Genomic DNA, 18,708 nt, shown 5'->3' on the forward strand with positions numbered 1-18,708 from the left:
AGTTCATGCTACAATATATTCTTAAATAATCTCTCTGCTGTTGAAAACAATTGTTCAATCTGAAAAAAGATTGTATAGCCAACTGTAAGTTTGTTTTTATTGAAAGTATATTTTTTCAACCTTAGTTTTTTGTTTCTCAAGGAATAGAAAGATGGAAAAAGAATGATATTTTCTTCATGTTATAAGAGGTTTTAACTCAATTGGAAGAATCTGTTAATCATTCACTTCAAATTTCAGATATGGCTGAACAAGTTACCTTGTCTGAAGCATCTGATATCAAAAATGGTAATTTATCTAATCATTTTTCACATTTTTTTATGTTTTTTTTCTTTTTGTTCTCTCCTGTGATTATAAGTTGTAAAAAAGAAAAGAAAAACTACTTTTTAGATGCACCGTACTTCATCCTTTTTAATCAAATAGATGTAACCAGTCAAAACTTATACAAACTTAATTTTTAGGCTTAAAGTCAAGTTTTGAAGACGAATGATCCATTGCGAGTGAAATATCCCCCCTCCCCCTCACACCCCTTTCTGTAGGCAGGCATAATAAACCAAATTCCTTCCAGAGTCGGTCATTATAAGTCATACACAATTCGTCTAATTTCCAGCTTTGCATTCAATTCAGTTGTTTTGCCTAAATTGCATATTAATGTGTGTCTCCAGTTCCATCTAAATAGTTTCAAATTGTATTTGTAATAAAAGAAGAAAAATAAGCAAAAATGTTTTTTTGTGCAAATATAGGATACAAGCTGGTTATATTAGCAACAGCACAACAGGTATCACCTACTATTGGTCATCACTTTCATTGACTTCACTACTAGTTTTTGTATAGTATTTTATCAAGCATTAAAGTATAAGTAAGGTAAGAGTAAGGAAATTTTAAAAAATCAAGCACCACAAGATATAAGCGTTAAACATCAAGCATAAAGAATCTGTTGTGACCCCAGCACCTACGAAGTAAATATAACATTAGCAGCACAATAACTAACGAAAACACTTTAAATAGAGAACTCGACATCGTCCTTGTTTTGTCCATCTTGTTCTTTGCGTATTCTAATGGGACGGTACAGTCTCTTGATTTAATCTAGCTAGTACTTTTGAGATCCCTCCTGATCTAGTTGTCTTCAAGGATGTATGTGGTGGGAGCACTGTTGTTTTGTCTTTGCAACAAGATGGCGTATTCTGAAATTCCTGATTACTTGGGTGTTGATTTGCTCTTGGTGTCTAAAAATATTCTTCCAGCAGGCTACAATTTTGTTTAGTTTTGCTGAATGGGCTGGCCTTTTCTAGCAACTCTTTGGATCGTTCAAGTATCTTTGGAACTTCTACATTTATCAATGATGGCATGTAGTTTGACTGGTAGGTGCACTCACTGGTACTGTATCTGGGGTGTATAAACTTCCTATTGCGTTGGTGTACCACTCCATCTTCTGTCTCTACAGTCGCTGAGCGGTTGCTGAACTCATCATATATTTGGGTTACTGTGAAATTGATCCATCTTTTATTTGATTGTCCATTTTTATTGAGCCATACTGGTTGACCTGGTTTTAATGGCTTGATTGGGTGTGTATCCCTGTCATGACTCTTTCTCAGCTTCTTGCTGCTTCTGTATGGCTGCCTTGTACTCCTGTGTAGGCATAGCCTTGGGCATAAAGCTAGTTTCTATTGAGGGCATTGCCAATCTTAGCTGTCTGGTCAGAAGTTGTGATGGGGATATTAAGTTGTCTATAGGAGTGTCACAAGATTTTATTACCCTATGGCAGGGTATGGATATAATTTTTCATTTAGTAATTCAGAAGTTAACCGCCTGACTACTGAAACTGATCTTCCATTAAGGTCACTACTCTTAGGGTCGTTGGGGCCGTACACACAGAAGGTGATTCTCCACTGTTTTGGAAATCTTCTGAATTTGTCTGCTGCAAACTGGGGACTGTTGTCAGATGTAAGTATTCTTGGGATCCCGTTTTGTGCAAATTGACTCTTCAGCTTGGTACTAATGCTCCCTGAATTGGTACTGTCTAGTTTATCGACTTCAATGCATCGGCTGTAGTAGACGGTAGTTACCAAATAACTCCTTTCTTCCCAAAACAATAATTCAGTACCAACATGTTTCCATGGGTACTCGGGAATGTCTGAGTTCTTGAGGGGCTCCTTTTGCTGGCATGCACTACACTGTTTACATATTTCACCTCCTGAGATGTACCTAGTGATGTCAGTAGTGACGTTAGGCCAAAAAACCCATGAGCGTGCACGTTTTTTTTTTTTTGACAATTCCTAGGTGAGCCATGTGAAGACGGGCCATGATTTCTAGGCGCATGCATTTAGGTATTATGATTCAATCTCCCTTTAGGAGAATGCCGTGGTGTGTTACTAGTTCATTCCTGTAGTTCCAATACTCCTGAAATTCAGTTGGGTATTCCTTTTTTTGTTCTGGCCATCCGTTTTTTATTGTTTCATCTAGAACGTTCATCTCGTTATCACGTTTTGAACAATTTTTTATGCTTTGCACCATCTGGTCTTTTATGGGAATGCTTTTGACAATGTTATGCACATGTAACTCTGCCTGTATTTCTTCTTCTGGGTCTGTGTCTGCCATTTGCAAACATGAAAAGGCGTCAGCCATAGGGATTTATGGTCCAGGTCTGTATGTAAATCTCATGTCATATGGCTGACAAGTATCATTTGTTGTAGTCTGGGTGGTGCCTGACTGATTGGTTTTGTCAGAATATTTTCCAAGAGCTTGTGGTCTGTAATCACCAAGATTTTTCTTCCAAATATATATATGAAAATGTTTACATGCAATTACTATGCCTAGTAGTTCTTTCTCTATTTGAGAATATCTTTGTTCTGTGTTTCTTAAGGATCGCGAACCAAATGCAACCGTTCATCTTTTACCAGTAGCTTGGTTCCTAGGCCGTGTTGCAATGCATTGACAATGATCTCAACTTCTCAGCAATTTTTATCAAAATATGAAAGTTGTTTACACCAGAATTTGCGAATACTATGACAGGCATCACTGTGTACCTTCTTCCAGGCAAATTCTTTCGTTTTCCCAAGTTATCGTAGAGGCTGGTTCAGAATGAAAATTTGGTATGTATCAAGAAAGATAATAAAACTTACCTAGCACTGTCTGGAGCTCTTCTTTGTTTTTGGGTGAGGCATTTCAGCAATTGCTCTGGTTTTATTGGGATCCGGCTTTTCACCTTCGGTGGTAAGTAGATGTCCAAAGTATGGTAGAACTTTTGCATTCAGTATTCACTTGTCTCCGTGGAATTTGAATCCCTTTTCTCGTGCTCCCTGGAGAACTGCTCTCAATTCCATGTCTTGATTTTTGTTTGCTTGTTCCTACACCTGCTATTTCATCTACTATTAGACCCACACCTAATCCTTCAAAGGCCTCCTTCACTCGACGTTGATATTCATCCTGAGCAGAAATGATTCTAAATGGGTATCTTCTCCATTTGAATTTTCCGAACATTGTATTGAATGTTGTAAGCTCTGATGAGGCATCACTATCGAGCAATACCCATTTCTTGCATCCAACTTGAATAGATTTTGGGTCCCATGACATTTTTTGGCACTATCGTAAAAGGTTGGTATTGGATAATGTGGCCTTTGTATCCATTTATTCAGTTCCTCAGGATCTAGGCAAATGTGGATATCGCCATTGGCCTTCTGCACAATGACAATTATGTTGACCCACTCTGTGGGCTCAGTCACCTTTGTCATTACTCCACAGCAGATTAGTCATTCCAATTCGTTCTTTAGTTTATTTTGGAGTGCTAGAGGTACTCTTCTTGGTGGCTATACTGATGGTATTGCTCCTGGCTCCAGATGAATCTTACATTTTCCAGGCATTTTTCTAATGCCTTCAAACACATTCTTGTATTCTGCCAAAATTTCCTCTGTGGTATTGGCTATTAATGTCTGCTCTATATTATATATGAACTTGATTAAATTCATCAATGCGCTGGTCTGTCTGCTAAGTATGGGGTTCTTATCTGTGTCAACTACATAAAAATCGTGTGATTGTGGTTCCCTGTCCTTGTACTGAAGAACATCTAAGTGTCATACGCCAGTAACTTTCAATGGCTCACCAGTATAACTTTTCAGTATATCTGCAGTTGGTATTACTTTTGGCCTTGGAAACGCTTTGTTAAGGATCTGAGTTGGTATAATGTTAGCTTCTGCAGCAGTGTCGATTTTAAATTCCACATTAATTCCTTCTCCTTTTAGATACAGACCCCCAAAATAAAACCTTAACAAGAGGCTGCAAAAGCGTGGGGTTTCGAGGGCGGCAGCCCCCCTACTGTACCTCCTAATCCCTGTACGTTTTAAGATTCGAACTTGTGACTCAGCCTCTTTAACTCTTTAGAAAACGTAGTTTTTTTCAAATAATTTCTGCACGTTTTTGTACAGTTTATTACTTATTATTGCTCGACTAACTATTAGCTGATCGTTTCAGGAGTTAAAGTGGGGGGACTGCCGCCCCCCCCCCAAACCCCCCGCTTTTGAAGGTTCTTTTGTTAAGGCTTTTAATTCCTGAATACTCAAATCAAATGCACAGTAAGATTTTCTTTTTTCAACTTTTCTTCGAGCATGCGGGTATACTTCATGTTATCAAAGCAGTGGAGACTTACCTGTAAGCTGAAGGCCGACTGCGATATTTTTCTGGAGACGCCTGTTGAGCCGAACCGCATGACAGGCAACAATAGTGACCACTGTACCATCAGAGACTGTTGATAATTTATTTTTAGTCTCTGCAATCTACTTTCGACGCAAGCAAATAGAAAGTAAGATTTTCGTTTTTCGACAAATAAAACTTCTGGGAAAAAGCTGGAATTTTTGGAAGCTTGCAGTCGGTCTTGTCTGGTTAGAGGACTATTTTGATCTAATTTAATAATGAAATACTATGCTTTTAGGAATTTCAAAAATTAACATGGGCTCTTATAGGAAAACGAGGTTTTTTGTAAATGTAAATTCGGGGGATAATTTTTTCGGTCTGAAAATATCAAAAGGCCCTAACAGTTCGAATTCCGCTTCGAATGAGTCCTCATTCACCCGGATCCGTTGCCAACTGTGGCCTGTAGGCGCATGGGCACCCATAAGCTGAATTCCAGGGGGGGCGAACTTCGTCTAATTGGCACTTGTAATGTTATATAATAAAAATCTCAGAACAAAAATATAAAAATAAGGTTGTGTCATTCAGCCAGGGGGTTGGGGGGGAGCCCCCCTGCCCCCCCTCCCCATATGGGCGCCCATGTGTAGGCGTGGCTAACAAAAAACAGGGAAGGAGTGATTGGATTGAGCTGAAATTTTGAGGATAAGGTCCCAGGCCCTAGGAAAGCTTATCCTCTACATTTCAGCCCGATCGAACAAAGTTAAAGGGGGGCTGTGGTGGGAGGGTCGAAACTTCTGGCCCACTTTCCTACATGAAGATAAAGTCGGAGGGGGGTAAAATTTTGCAAGTTTCTTAGTTTGAGCTGAGGCTACAAAATGCGATCACCGCCGTCTCTCTGCGACCGCTAGGACTGGAAATCGCTTAACATTGCGGTGCGTCGCCTCTTTAAAGAGGCACAAGTGTGCCTCCTTGATTACCAAAGTGAAACCATTTAAAACAAAGATGAAACTTAAATTAAAAAAGACCGGACTCCAAGATCAAAAGTTAGTTACAAAATTTGTCTTTTATGCGCTGTTTTCTTGAAATATAATCACTATTTTTGCCTCTTTGTGTTCGTTTTGAGCATAAATTCATTGTTCAGGGTAGTTTCTATTCATCATTTATGTCGTTTTTTGAGGCATGGTGATGCCTCAAAACTCTCTAGACAATGCTCTCTATACAATACAATAACTAGGCTCTATGCGTTTACTTTTTCTCGATTAAAAGTGTATCAAAGAAACACAATGTCCAACACATAAGATGATGTATGGAGATTTGTTATTAGGTTTTTATTGTTCAGGAGATAAGGTTAGATTAGTCCCCTCTTTAACTGGAGAGAGAGAGCCAAATCGTCCTTTCAAATGAAATTGAGCAATACTTGAACAAACTTTAGAATTCATGTTTTTAGGGGTTTCAAGTTACGGGAGAGGTGATCCCGCCCCTCCCCAGTGTTTTCAGGAACCCGAATAAAAAAGTGCAGTCGGAAAAATGGGCTAATGTAAAAATATCACATAAAAGCACAAAAAAAAGGTCAGTCTTAGTTGGTGAAATGGAAAATGAACCACTTTCAATAGCTATATCGCCCTAATAAATTGTAAAAAAGACCAGGCAGACGGTAAAGATTGTTGTCACTCCCTCTCCCACACATGTTTTCTATTGATTTGTCTTGTATGTGCCAGACCATGTGTGTAAAAGTAGATTAATCGTACTTCTTTGTTTCAGTCTATTCTCTTCATTTATATTCACCCGCAGGCATGTTTTTTATAGTAGATTAAAAATTTTAAATCATGCTTTTAAAATCTATTTTCTCTATACTCTGACAAATCAAAACCAAACCTGTAAAAATAATGAAAAAGTTACTATACATGTGACTAGAAAATTTTAAATATAAATGTTCTTTAATGTGCCTAGATTGAATGCCTGAAATATCCAAATTCTGTGGCTGATATTGTCATGTCATTATTAGACTTTTCCCCAAGTTTTAGGCAAATTAAGAACTTCTATGCAAAGATCAGAGAAAATCCATAATATTATGATAATCACCATTATTGTGTTTCATTCACCCTAGATACACCGTCTTAACGTTTGAAAGATCCAAAAATAGCTTGCGCTCCAAAACCAAAGGATAGGGTTTGGAGTGATATGGCTCATTGGCAGGGTTGCCAATGCATAAAATCAGCTTTTTGTTTACTACGACTGTGTCGCGTCACACATTTTATCTGTTAAAACTGTAGCATTTTTTCTTTGTTTCTATTTAAAAAAACAAAAATAATATAATTAAGTAAATTGTAAGTTACTTTATCATACTGTTTGTAGAATTATTTTTGTGTCACGTTTGTGTTCAATAAAAATCCTGCACCTTTCGTTTGGATCCCTAAGATTTGACTGGGGGAGTTTGGAAAATTCTGAAGCACCTAAAACTTAACATGGAGAATACAACCAAAATTTTCTGAGATCTAGTAGCAATTTTTATTGAGCCATACAATCTAAAAATTTACCGTATTGTACCTTTAAATTTCATCGTAAATCGTGGAATTGCAATATTTCGGCATCACAAATGGCTCGTTTTGGTTTTACCAACCTCAACCGAGTGATGCGTGTTATTTTTATTGTTAGTTAGTATTGAGGAGGAAGGGGACAGTTGGAGAAGCAGGAGATAGTTGGATTGAAGGGGAAGTGCAGTGCATTTATTCAGACATGCCAGTCATGTTTACCTGTTTGCGTTGAATATGCTACCTTTGAAAGGTTGGCTACCTTTGCGTAGAATCTGCACGTTTTATTGCTTTTAGGCTGAACCTGATATTTTCATCTGTAATTTGTTACTTCTTACTTTTAGTAGGACTCATATATCTCAGATCTCCTTGGCGTCTTCCTAGCTACATGATTACAGTAGCTGTAATTACCTGATTACCTGTTTCTGGGGTTAATTATCCTCGACTTGGATCTTTAGATCACTACAAACAAGAATTTGGGTATTGCCTCCTTCTCTCACTGTAAAACCTACTGTCTACTGTCTCACTGTAAAAGTCTAAAACCTACTGCGTCATTGGCGCTTAACTGAAAACCAATTTTATTACAAATGTTTTCTTTTGCTCTTAATATTGGAAATAAACATCAAAATTTTAGTAAAATTTTGAACTGATGATCTTTCAGCAATTAATATCATCATGCATCAAATATTCAGTTTAATTAGTTCTTTCTTAAGTTGCCCAAGACAAATATAGTTTCACTGCAGACAAGAGTTTGGATACTGTCCCCTTCCTTAACTGTAACTAAAAATCAAAAGCTTACTGCGTGATTGGTGTTTCACTGAAAACGAATTATATTACAAATATTTTCTTTCCCAGTTCTTACAGACTTAAAATAAAATAAAATTAGAGTGAAATAAATTCTTGAACTGATGGATCTTACAACTACTAATATCATTATATTAGTTAATTAAGTTTATTTAATTAAGTTAATTAAGTTAATTAAGTTAATTTAATTAAGTTAATTAAGTTAATTAAGTTTAGTTAAATAATATTCAATTTAAGTTTCACTCGTTTTTAGATTTAGTTATTCATTTACATTCATATCTATTGTATGTTTGTTTGCATTGATTGTTTATTTAATTTCTGTTCGTTTTAAGTTTCATTTATTCTTTAATAGAACTTTCTGGATCGTTTTGAGTTTGAATTTAACGGGCATTTGTATTAGCTGTGCTTAAGTTTAAAATTGTCTTTGCTTTTTTTGAAAAACTATTTTTTTTAAGAATTTTTTAATTAATTTTTGTTCGCTTTTGCTTGCAAAAAGGTTCAAGTTTTTAAAAATTCCTTATTCCAAAATCAAACTTAAAAAAATCAAATCTTCATCAAAGTATCAAACCTGGTATCAAAGTAACAATAGTTTTCCCCCTTTGAAATGAGCCCCCTTTTAAGTTTATCCAACGACCCCTTCTATATGAAGTGCGTCTGGGAAAAAAATAAATTCCTTATTTCAAAATCAAACTTAAAAAAAATCAAATCTTCATCAAAGTATCAAACCTGGTATCAAAGTGAAAATAGTTTGCCCTCTTTGAAATCAGCCCACTTTGAAGTTTATACGACGACCCCTTCTGTATGAAGTGCATCTGGGGACAAAATAAATAGAGTGTGGGGGGATGCTAGCTTCCTTCTAATGATTTTTCACTCTTAAAAGGTAACTACAGGTTTCTATTGCTAGTTAAATAAGCCCTCTATAAACTTAATGCGAGCATCCCGTCCAGACAACTCAGATAGGCTCCCCGGGCATAACTTACCACGTCTACCCTCGGGCCCTGGGGGGGGGGGCTGTGTCGACACCGGAGTTTTTGTTATCTGAACTTTGAACTATTTTTAACAAAATGTCCATCACGAAAAATTTATCAGCTCTATTCAGGGCAGGGAGGGAGCGGGGCGTGTTGCCCTCCAGTATCTTTTGTTTCTTGAAAAGTAAAATTTCAATGTACAATGAAATTAATCCACTCCGAAATTTATGCAAGCATCCCCTTCATAAAAATACTGTCTGCCCCCAGAGTATTGCTTAAAACTCCTGCTTCTGGGCCATGGGGGGGGGGGAGGGGTAGCGTCTGCGTAAGAGTTTCTGTTATCTGACCTTTGAATCATTTTTAATTAAATGGCTATTTTAAAATTTTTATTGGATAGGCTTGAGGAAAAACCGGTGTGTGGGAGTGGGGGGTTAGTTGCTCATAGATATCTTTTGACTCTTAAAAAATGAACTAGAACTTTAAATTTCTAATCAAATCAGCCCTCCTTGTAGTTTATACGAGTATTCCTCTCATAAGAAACAGAAAATCCCCCAGGACAACACTTACAACGCGTCCCCCCTGGGCTTGGGGGGTAGTTTTGACACCAGAGTTTTGTTATCTCATTTTTTAACAATATGTAAAAGACTGGCTGTCTCAAAACTTCTAGCGGATGGGTTTTGGGTAAAAGGGGTATGGGGGGGGGCTAGTTGCCCTTAAATTTCTCGACTCTTAAAAAGTGAACTAGAACAATTTGAATTTCCAATCAAATGAGCCCTCTTTGTAGTTTATACGAGTATCCCTTTCATAAGAACCATATAGGTCCTCAGGGCAAAACTTACAACACCTGCCCCCAGGTCCTGGGGGGTTGTGTCGACACCGGAGTTTTGTTCTATGATCTCGTGTCTCACGTTCGATTCTTACACCAGACAAATAAATCAGAAATTTTAAAAATCGCCACTAAAGACTTTAGTTAGGTAGATAGCAGCACTTGAAAAATTGCTGTTAAAACTTCTTCGTGATCTTAAACCACTAAGAAAGAAAAGAGTAGTTCCTATAGGCGTGATAGGAAGTATTAATTGGATATTACTCATTTTATTTAATTGTTAATTCATAAGGTGATTTGTGAGGACTTTTGTCAAGGTGTTTCCAAGAACAATTTACCAATATCGACTTGTTAGTTCAGTTGGTTAGCACATAATATTTTCATCCATGAGAGTCCCCATTTCAAATCTTAAACCAGTCGAACATTTCTGATATAATCAGAAACTACTTAGCCATTAGCCTAAAACATTACGTAATCTGTTTTCGTAATAGCATCAAGAAAAATGGAAATGCCTTGTTTGGGATTGTTAAGAGTTCATTGCTCCTAAAGAGCGCCTTAGCAAATGGCCATTTTATGTTCAGATTTCATTATTCTTTGAGTACACCATTATAATCCCCTTGTCAAGGTTTGTTGATATTTTAATGTTTCTCAAAAGTGCCTTAGTTAATCACCATTACGGGGTTTGTTCAGGGTTCATTAATCTTCAAGAGTGCCTTAGGGCTAAATCATTGCGCAACTAACACTCAAGGCCAGAGAAATCAATTTTGCTGTTCATTGCTCTTCCAAATGCCTTAGTGGATGACCTTGACAAGCGAGGGGCTGCTTACTTTCTATTAAAGGGGTATAGGGCCAAGCAACCAATGTTAAGGGGTAATGAAACCAATGTTAATACTGACTGTACTAAACACTGCAACCAAAAGCAAGGAGTCCATACTCCTCTTCTGTGTATTTCAGAGATTCTGATAGAAATCTAGCTCTGAACTGGTCAATGTCTGGTTGAATACTGAATATATATATCTGAGTTTTTTGTTGATTTAGGATTCTTGTAAAATGAAATACTATTTTTATTGAAAATCTTCTGCAGCTTAGGACCAGGGTTAGGTTGTGGGTTAGGACCAGGGTTAGGTTGTGGGTTAGGACCAGGGTTAGGTTGTGGGTTAGGACCAGGGTTAGGTTGTGGGTTAGGACCAGGGTTAGGGTTAGGTGGTAAGCTGAACAATTAAGTTGAAAACTAATTTAATTTGAAATAATATACTATGACGCAGAATAAAATTACGAAGTTTTGAAAATGCCACTTCGACTAATATACGAGTTTACAAATTAACCATAAAAAGTACCACAGGTCTTGGAAAACCAGGATAGATGTGGCCATTCAAAGATATTGAGAAATAAACACATTTTGGCATATACACAAGTGGGCCCGGAAGATGCGGTTAACCTTAAGGTATAAAAGATAGGTTTTATTGTATCTAACAACTGCTTATATAATAATACTTGGGTGACCTATGGTCCTTTTTGGTTTGAATTGCTTTTGATTGTCATAAGTAATCCTAAAAGCTTATAATTATATATTTGTATTCTAATTATTTTCTGTGGCAAATAGTCCCAGCTCCGTGTCTATTAACCGAACCTTGTACCGTTGTTTGTTGAGTTCAATAAAAATAATCATATTTATACAAAACCTCTCTATAACATTATGTATGCTTTATATCTACGCCCAGTAGGCACGCCTAGTATAATTAGTCAGGTCAAGTCTAAGGACAATCTACCCTATTATTTGTCACTTTAAGACCATACCCCCTGTAGGAGCCCGACTAACACCCCTTTACTACAGTTCACTTAATTGTAAGCTAAAGGTTTAGATCTTCTTTGATCTTCGACACTTTCGAAAGTATTTATCGTTTTAACCTGTTATTATAAATTGTTTGTAAGCTGTTATAAAATTTATTTAATCGATTTACCTTTTCTTCTCTGTTTATACTAATTAGTTTATACATTTTTTTTTAATTTTAATTTTTTTTTTTTCCAAAAATTTTAATACCCCGAAACAATAATCAAATAGTTTTGTTTTGTTGAACATCTTATAATGGTGTGGGAGATCCAATAGATGGCCTGCTATTGTCGAATCGAAAGTTTGTTGTTTTATTATGCTTTTTAGAAAAAATTGTTGCATTTTGTTCTGTTAGTGTTTTCTAATCTTTTTTTTGGGGGGGGTGGGGGGTCTCTGCATAAAATTTTCTTAAAGAACAAGGTGATCTATTTGCATCACATTGTTTTTTGGAACTCCATCTTCGCCGGAGTTTACTGAATAATCTTTTTGTCAAATGTATATACATTTTTGTCATGGGAAACCACTCACAGTACAGTGTGATTAGCATATTCAAAGGTTGGAGCTTCCAAGGTTGCATACTTGTATAGGGATGAAGTAAAAAAAAAATTTAAAAAAAAGTAAAAATATTTCTGACTGCGGACACTCGAAGTTAAAGACTAAGAGAGACTGGGAATTTCTGCAGAAAATAGAGCCCTACTGCTAGACCTGGTAGATGTTTACTATTCAATATGAACCAGAGGCCTTGTCTAGAGGGAAGAGAATACTAGGTTTGAAACCCTTCTCTGAAATATCTCTTGAATTCGTAAAATGGCCTTGAAATACAGATAAAATAACAAACTCAACGCCTCCGCCCCCAAAAAAATTCTTTTAGTTGCTCTTCCAGACAGAAATAGTTTTTGTGTCCCCTCCTAACAGAATTCCTGGATCAGCGTTAGTTTTAAACCATCTAATTAATTCCCAAAATGAAGGGATGTGGTAAATAATTATCCACATTTATCATAATTTTAACCCATTTCATTTATCACGAAAACACAAATAACTTAAAAAGAAAAAAAGGTACTCAAAATAGGTTCACACTGGTAAAACAAGTCGGTACAAATAATAGGACAGTTTTGCCTTATTCAACCTTTCTTATTCAGTTTTTTTTAGAGCTTCGCTAAACGATCTTGACGTCTTACTTAATAGTCTACGATAGTCGCTTGATAATTAAACGACATTCAAGCATCAAGAAAAGTACCTAGAAAAAGAGAAAGATCTTAGACCGTTGAAGTTTTAAGCAAGCAAGTTTTTGTATTATATCCTTCTCCATTTACAGGAACCAACTGAATAACTTTGAAAAGAGTAAATTTGAAATTTAATACTAAGAAATATAAAGAAATACTTTTTCTACATAAATTAGATTTGGATAGAACCTTTTTTTTCGTACAGTTTGCTAATTGAAATACGGGCAGTCAGGTGGGTCCCAAAAGGAATCTGTAGATAATTTCTCTGGAAACAATCCAACAAATGCTCCTCCGTCTTTCGTACTGCCCACATTTCAGAACCATACCTGAACACGGTCATCACTGTAGCCTCCTATATTCTAATCTTGGTTTTCTGACATATCTTTCTTTTCTTCCAAACTTTTTCATTTTCGTAAAAAAACACCCTGGGCCAAGGCTATTCTACCTCATCATTTTCATGGCATCCACCATCTTCAATAATAATAATACATTGGCAAGTGAAGCTATCTATTTAATCTATCTTCTCGTTATCCAGTATTACTCTTCACCTCCACTAATTCTTATTCAATGAAACTTAATCTTCTTAACATTAATTTTTAAACGTTTTTTTTTTTGTACCCGTATGTCTCAGAACCTCAGAATTTTATTCATTTTGCTTACGTTTTCAACAAGGACAGTAAAATCATCATCATAATCTATCCCTAGGACAAGTTTTACTTTCTCCATTTGATTCCGTGCTCTCTTATAGCCTTCGTCGTGCTCTTTTTATTCTCTTACATAAAACTATTCGCTTTAATGCATTTATTTGGTCTATGTATCTATGTCTGAAAATGAATTATATTACTAATGTTTAATTTTAGTTGTTTTTGCCAAAACTGTTCAAGAGACAAATAATTCTCAGTAAAGCACCAATGACGCAGAACGCTTTATACTTTCACAGTTAGAGAAGGGGACAGTAGCCAAACCCTTGTTTGTTGTAATTTTATTTCTTTTAAGCTTGAATTGCATATTCATTTCATATTTTACACCTCTTAGGATTTATTTATTTATTTATGTTAGTACCTGTTGCAGGTTTTTTTATATGATTGTTTATTGAATTTCTTTTCATTTTGGGTTTGATTTATTCTCTAATAGCACTATAGATTTCTACTGATCTCAAGTTTATTCTGACCTTTAGTTTTCTGTGATAAACTTCTTTTTCGGAAAGTATTTTTTAGTTAACTCTCTCACATAAAAACTAGTCACTTCTACGTATTTATGTGGTATACCCTACAAGGATTAGACCTACGCTATACCCCTTTGTTTGATAAAACAAACCCTTACTCATAATATATAAAACTGAGGACTAAAAGGGTTCGATGACTCAAGCAGCTCTCAATTGATAATCTAAGACTGAAAATTGTCTCGACACACCCTTTTCCGTTCCTAGAGGCCTGCTGTTCTTCTCCTAGATCTTTATCTACAAAGTTTGTTCTGTATTCAAATATTGCAAAGCAAATGTAGTGTACATATTTTGGGCAAACAAAAAGATAATTTTATTATATTAATCCCCTTTCTTTTTGGAGAGGAAGCTAGTTTATCCTGTTAAGTGAAATTGAGCTAACTTTGAACGAAATTTGGTATTCATTCCCTCTTCCACAGCTATTTCATCCTTTCACTATCACTGCATTTACAGGTTAAAGGTCTTTTATTCTGAGGTTTGGAAATAAATTTTCTTTACCATGGTAGTTAACAACTATATTTACTGTTAATTTTTGTATTGAAATTCTAGTTAAAGAATGTAAATATTTATGCGTATCTCTGATACTCCACATATATTTATAAAAAAAAATTTGTATAACTTTTAAAATCTATTTATGAATTATTTTCTTTATTTTGCATAAATTGTCAAATATTGTTAGATTTGACAACCCAGGTTTAATAAATATTCACAACGTAGTCTGTAATGAAGAACTTTGAAAGATATTTAAATTCTATATTTTGATTAAGTGGATACTTAAAAGAAAAATTTTAGCTAAAGCAAAAAACACAAATTTTTCTGTACATTTATTTTTTTTAAATTCTTAGCAAGAAGAGAGAGCAATGGAAAATAAAGCGTCAAGGGTAGACTTGCTGACTAAGGAAGCAAGGGGCCTGTAAAAAACTAAAAATGGCTATTGATGATGGATTTGAATAATCTCTGGATCACATTCGTCAAAATTCTAGAATTTAAACAAAGACAAATTCAGATGCTTAGAGAGAGCTCCAATACAGGCTTATGGATATAGAATAGAAGTAGTTAGATGTTAAAAAAAGATAAAACGAGTATAAAACTGGGAGGCCACAGTAGGGAGCTGTTACTTTTACGCAGAAAAGATAGGTAGATTTAACCAAAAAAAAATTTTTCTTCCCTGGGGGTTTTGCTAGAAATAACCATAATAGATTTGATCGGAAAATATGTTAAACAACATCTAGGGCTGGAGCCAATAATAGAAAAAAAATGATGCATTTTTAGAATATTACAAGGCTTTGGGGAGATTGACCAGACGGTTAGATGTAACGGCTATTGATTCTTATAGGGATCAAACTTATGTATCAACTAGTCTCATTAATAGATCATAGATCAACTATATCGACACAGTTACGTTACAATAGTATGTTATTATGGAAGTAAGCACTCATGCCGATCACTTTGGGTTAGAATATAAATTTCAGATTCAGATACCAAAGCCAAATTCAGATACTAAGAAAGAGTTCCAATACAGACTTATGGATCTAGAATAGAAGTAGTTAGATGTTAAAAAAAAATACATACGATGAAACGAGGATAAAACTGGGAGGCCACAGTAGGGGGCTGTTACCATTACTTAGAAGAGATAGATAGATTTAACCGAAAAAAAAAAAATTTTAGATTCCCTGGGGATTTCGCTTGAAATAGTCCCAATAAATTTCATCAGAAAATATATTAAACACCATCTTGGGCTATGCTAATAATAGTAAAAAAGATTGATACATTTCTAGAACACTACAAGGCTTTGGGGAGAGTGACCAGACGGTTAGATGTAACGGCCATTGATTCTTATAGCGATTAAAATTATGTATCAACTAGTCTCATTGATAGCAAGTATAGTTACGAAAGTCCAATTCGCTCTTGATGATGATTTATTTTGCGCGACTGAAATATTAAGGGAAAAAAAATAACAAAACAGATATACTTGTGGAGAAGCTAGGGAAAAATTTAGGTGCGATTGGAATTATCTGGAAGGATTTTCCAGGGGATAAGTTTTCGATTTGAGAATTTTCCGCGAGAGTAGGCTTTCCCTCAGGACCGTGTCTTTCGGGAAAAAATTTGAGAATAGGAGAAAATTTCAGGTATTATTTTTAAAACAATCAGAATATTCTAATAATAAAATGTTTAATGAAAATAAGACGAATATTCCAGGATGAGCTGTCTGCATGCAGTTTTCCAGGGAAATATTCAGCAAGGGTTACATTTTTTGTGGGCGGGAACCTTATGCGGCAGAGATCCCCCATGGATGATTTTTCAGTGGAGGGTTTTCACGGAGGGAGGAGGTAGAATTTCTTGCGTCAATTGACAACGATCTGAAATTAAAGAAAAAAATATTTATTTTCGAGTCTGAAATGAATCATGGCTGCAGGGATAGCTGAAACGTAGTAAAATACTGTTATCTGTTAAAACAAATCTATGAGATAATGGAAGGAAGATATAAAGAAAGAATTCTATCTTATAAAGGGGAGGAAGAAAAAAAATTGGGAGTCGGATGTCAAATGTTTCTAAGTGCGTAATATTTTTAGACTCATTATTATAAATGTAACATCTTTTACGTGTTTAACTGTTGTATTTTTTACAAATTGAATTTTAAATATAATTTTGTATTAGTTCTATGAAAAGAAACAGATGTTTGAAGCATAGATCTCAATCGTTCAATGCTTCTGTGTATTAAATATTTTTGTATTACTTTTTAGCCATTATATTGAATTTTATTTAATCTAATTTCCTACTTTTAGATGTAATGAATTCAACTATGTGCAGCAATGATGGTGCAATTCAATCGAAGCTCTGGCGTTGCAACTCCTGTGGAAAAACAGAAAAATCATTTCTGATATTAGATCTTCATATCGACACTGGCTGTGAAGAACTTTCACCAATTGAGTGCGATGTCTGTCCTGCTGTAGTTAGAGATTATAGAAGCTTTGTGGCTCATTTTTTGGAGCATCAAATGGGAGAAACAAAAAGATGCCCAATTTGTTTTCAAGACAATATTGATAACATGAAAGAACATTTGATTTTACAGGGTCATTTTTCACAAAACGATTCTGATTCAGTGTTACAGGGTGACACCTCCCAACTTACTCCACAGATAATGTCCGCAAGTGTCAGTTTAAATTCATTTGAGTTGAATTCTGGAGTAACAGGTCAAAACGATAAGGAATATCTTTTGAATCACCGCTCGCCCAACAAGAAGTTTAGAAAACACCATGAGTGTAGTACATGCAAAAAGAGATTTCCCAATAAATGCAAACTTCAAATGCATCAAAGGACACATAAAAGAGTTAATTCATTTGCATGTAATATATGTGAAAAAAGCTTTTTTGCTTCAAGCACTTTGAAGAGACATCAAGTAGTGCATTCAGGTGAAAAACCCTTCCAGTGTGATATATGTCAGAAAACCTTTGCTCGGTCGGAACGTTTGACTAGACATAAACGTGTGCATACTGGTGAAAAACCCTTCCAGTGTAACATATGTAACAAAACTTTTGCCTGGTCGGAACGTTTGACTTCCCATAAACGAATACATACAGGTGAAAAACCCTTTCAGTGTAAAGTATGTAAGAATTCCTTTGCTCAGTCGGCACACTTGATTTCCCATAAACGAGTGCACACAGAAGAAAAACCCTTCCAGTGTGAAATATGTGAGAAAACCTTTGTTAAGTTGGGAGCTTTTACTAGACACAAACGAGTACATACAGGGGAAAGACCTTTTCAGTGTAATATATGCGAGAATAACTTTGCCAAGTTGGGAGATTTGACTAGACACAAACGAGTACATACAGGTGAAAACCCCTTCCAGTGTGATATATGTAAGATAACTTTTGCTCGGCTGTATTATTTGACTAAACATAAACGAGTACATACAGGTGAAAGGCCCTTCCAGTGTGATATGTGTAAGAAAACTTTTGCTCGGTCGCATCATTTGACCAGACATAAACAAGTGCATACAGATGAAAAACCCTTCGAATGTGACATTTGTAAGAAAACCTTTACTCGGCGGGACACTTGACCTGCCATAAACGAATACATACAAGTGAAAAACCTTTTCAGTGTGATATATGTAAGAAAACTTTTGCTCAGTCAGGACATTTGATCAGTCATAAACGAGTGCATACAGGTTAAAATCCTTCCATTAAGGTATTTGTTAGAAAACCTTTGCTCATTCAGGAAATTTCATTAAGTATAAACGAGCTTACACAATTGAAAAATGATTTTAGTGTAATATATATGAGAAAAGATTTTCTGAATCAGGCTCTGAATAAGCTCCAATGAGTGTACAGGTTTTTTTGTAGATTGTATTTATACAAAACTACCAATCCTAGTTTGTTCCTCTTGTAAGTTCTTTAGGGCCCCGTTAAAGCCTACTCTATTAGTTGTATTTGAAGATAGTACAGACCAATCTTATCATATGAACAAAAAGGAAAATAAGATGCTATCCAAAATCCAGAAAAATAAAATCCTTTCGAAAAACGAGGTTTTTCAAACAACCTTTAAAGCCATATCAATACCTAGAATGTGCAAAATTAAAGTCTCACAATAATCATACAGTTCGTGATATCGAATGGTATGTAAGGAGCCATTGGGCCCAATTGTGATTGAAGCTCTAAAAACATAATTTGGATCACAATTAAGGTC

General features: G+C 35.5%; 1 pseudogene across 1 annotated transcript; it reads left to right on the plus strand.

The window, feature by feature from the left end:
* The first annotated feature begins 170 nt into the window (after positions 1–170).
* On the plus strand, positions 171–18,295 carry LOC148943873 (uncharacterized; annotated as a pseudogene). Its single transcript, XR_016142979.1, has 2 exons — positions 171–285; positions 16,809–18,295. The product of XR_016142979.1 is annotated as an uncharacterized LOC148943873 (transcript).
* Positions 18,296–18,708: the final 413 nt, after the last annotated feature.

This window comes from Artemia sp. Qi Xiang Cuo, chromosome 15 (genome assembly GCF_049724085.1).
Source record: "Artemia sp. Qi Xiang Cuo chromosome 15, ASM4972408v1, whole genome shotgun sequence".
NCBI classification, from domain to species: Eukaryota; Metazoa; Arthropoda; class Branchiopoda; order Anostraca; family Artemiidae; genus Artemia; species Artemia sp. Qi Xiang Cuo.